The sequence below is a fragment of the Arachis ipaensis genome, chromosome B08, assembly GCF_000816755.2.
Source record: "Arachis ipaensis cultivar K30076 chromosome B08, Araip1.1, whole genome shotgun sequence".
NCBI lineage: Eukaryota > Viridiplantae > Streptophyta > Magnoliopsida > Fabales > Fabaceae > Arachis > Arachis ipaensis.
The window spans coordinates 45,965,599-45,968,473 of NC_029792.2; the positions used below are offsets into that span (position 1 = coordinate 45,965,599).

General features: G+C 31.1%; 2 long non-coding RNA genes across 2 annotated transcripts; both read left to right on the top strand.

Moving 5' to 3' along the window:
• LOC107612077 lies at positions 22–960 on the top strand. Its single transcript, XR_001613590.2, has 3 exons — positions 22–246; positions 333–423; positions 636–960. It is a non-coding gene; the product is annotated as an uncharacterized LOC107612077 (long non-coding RNA).
• On the top strand, positions 1,163–2,465 carry LOC110265499. Its single transcript, XR_002351644.1, has 2 exons — positions 1,163–1,252; positions 2,121–2,465. It is a non-coding gene; the product is annotated as an uncharacterized LOC110265499 (long non-coding RNA).

Sequence of the window (2,875 nt, forward strand, 5' to 3'; positions counted from 1 at the left end):
TGTGATGATTAATACATTATTGGTTATTTGAATCTTTAGAATATTGGCTGCAGAGAAAGAAACAAATAAACCTCTGTGCAGAAGAAGCATAATTATAATAAGAGCAATGATGGGAACAGTTGATACAAGTGATAGTGAGAAAGGGATTTGTGATGAACTAACCTACAACCCCATCAATGGAGATGTTAGATGCAGAAGCCAATAAGGAACTTGATGCTGGAGCTAAGGTTTTTCTCAAATCTAAAGGTAATCAATTAATTAATTTTAGAGGAACTTGATGAGTATGTTGATGACCATAGTACTGGCAAAATTGTCGTCGAATTGAATGGCAGGTTTAACAAGTGTGGCGTAATCAGTCTCCGATTCGATGTCGGTGTTAAAGAGATCGAAAGTTGAGCAGCTAGACTCCTCCCCTCAAGACAGGTCAACAATGTTTCCATAGTTTTTGTTTGCATATTGTGATATTGTGCAAGACTTATGAATGTGTGAACTAGATTAGTCAAAAGTCAAAACTTGGGTTGCTTAGGTAGTTAGTTTAAACTTTGTATCATTGAACCTGATGAGATACATTACTCCATTCTATTGAATATATATTGTTTGCATAACTTCTGAAATTGATCCCTCAATTTGTGCAGTTTGGATATATTGTGTTGACTACCTCTGCCGGCATCATGGATCACGAAGAGGCCAGGAGAAAGGATGCTGGTGGTAAAGTTCTTGGGTTTTTCTACTAGGCGAGTATTTTTGTTTTTGATAAATTGTTGCTCTAAATTTCAATTTTGAGATGAGGTTTACCAGTTGGAGTGGATGATATTCTTTTACTTTCATGGTGGTATGATAGCGAGAGGTGTTTTTCGTGTGCACTTTGTTTGCTTAATAGGACTTCTTTATCATTATTTTTCTTATACCAAAATATACTCCAGGATTGTTTTATGTTTTAAACTTTGAAGACTTGGATTACCAAAATGATTGACATGCTTCATATGATGTTTTCGTTTTTGTTTTCTTTATTCCCATTAGACATAAAAGGTTCACTATTTTATAGCAAATTGTGATAGCTAACTCTTCCAAGTCATAGGTGGTTTAGAAATACACACTTTTGTCCTTATTCTAAGAGAATTTTTATTGCTGTAATTTGATTTTGAACTTAAAACTATTATAGGATCTTCTTTCCGCCACTGATGCATATAGTTTTTGGCTCTCTGTATTAAAGAGTACGTCACAGGGGAAGTGGATTGCAACCCATTGCCAGGTAATTTATGAATGCAAATTTTTATTCAAGAGCTTTTAATGCTAATGTCGTAGCTTTTGGAAGGTATTTTGCCCAAACACCACCACTGAGTGAGCAATAGGCCTAGAAACTACATATACTTAATTATCTCTTGGTGGAATCATAGTTATCCTCTTTGATTCTTTGCTGAATTCTACTCCAACCAACCATTTATCGGTTGAACACTTGAACTAAATTATTTTGAATCAGTATAGTCACTTTTCATTTTTAATATATAGCTATTAAAATCGACAGCAATGTTGTCGCTTTTTTAAATTTAATATAGATAAAAATCGACGGTAATGTTGTCGCTTTTTTAAATTTAATATAGATAAAAATCGACAGCAATGTTGTCAATTTTAATAAATTAAATATCGACAAAATTGTCGTCGATTTTAAATAATATTATCGACAACCAAGGTGTCGCTTTTATTAAATATGTAGAAATCCTAAACATATATTATCGACACAGTAATCAACGATTTTATTGAAAGTTTATTAACAGTCCCAAAAGCCGTCGATTTTATTAGCTTTTTGAAAAATCGACACGCTTTAAAGCGACGGCTAACATCATCGATTTTACCGTCGATTTTTAATATTATCGACGACAAACCGTCGATTTTAACGATGTTTCTTGTAGTGTTATGCAATAATAGATGTTAAATAATCTTATACATAATAATAACTATGATAGTGACTATAAATAAATGATTTATTTATTTTTTAAAAAAGACTTTATTAATTTATTAATACGTTACAATTAAGTTGCTATTGCAATTATGAGATATGCATTTATTGTCAATTCATTCAACTAATTGTCTTATAGTCGAATTCTACCTTGTGCATGCAGCAACCCATTGGCCAGCGGCAAACCCTTAAATGGAGCTCAGTACCGCAGCGGATTAGTCCTTAGCCTGCCGAATTGGGGGATACCGTGGGAAACCAAAAAAAAATGTCTCATTGTCAACTCTGGAGATCAATTTGTGGTCAACAATTACTTTATTATTTAATTAATTCTTTCTTTTATAGCTTAACCTCACATTAATTCATTATTAATATCGTGTGATAGGTTTTGAGTTATGGGAGATACGAAAAACTGATGCATAGATTATTACTTATTACTTAACAACCGTGAAATCAAGATTAACCTTGTGCTTATAAATGGTGTAAGACCCAGAACTTTTGAAAAGTCTTATTATGATCAAGTCTCAAATCATATAGTTATTTATAGCCTTAATTTCGGAAATCATTTTATTAAAGATGATTAAGGCAAGTTTTGATTTATTGGATTTGAGACAAGTTATAATTATTATCCAATTTTATAATTATTGGATTATTTTCTATATTTAGATTATAAATTTGGCAGTTATGAAATAATAGGAGTTTTACATGATTTGGATTAAATAATTAATATTTTAAATATTAGTACTGCTACTTTGAAAAATAAAGAGTTTAATTATATTATCTCAAATCATTTTGATTTGGGCATTTTACGGAAAATAATTTGTAAAATTGATGAGCAAATAGTATTTTCTACATACAATTAGTGTTGGATTTAATTTGGGTTTCAATTACTATATTTTTCCCAATTTCATTTGAAATTAC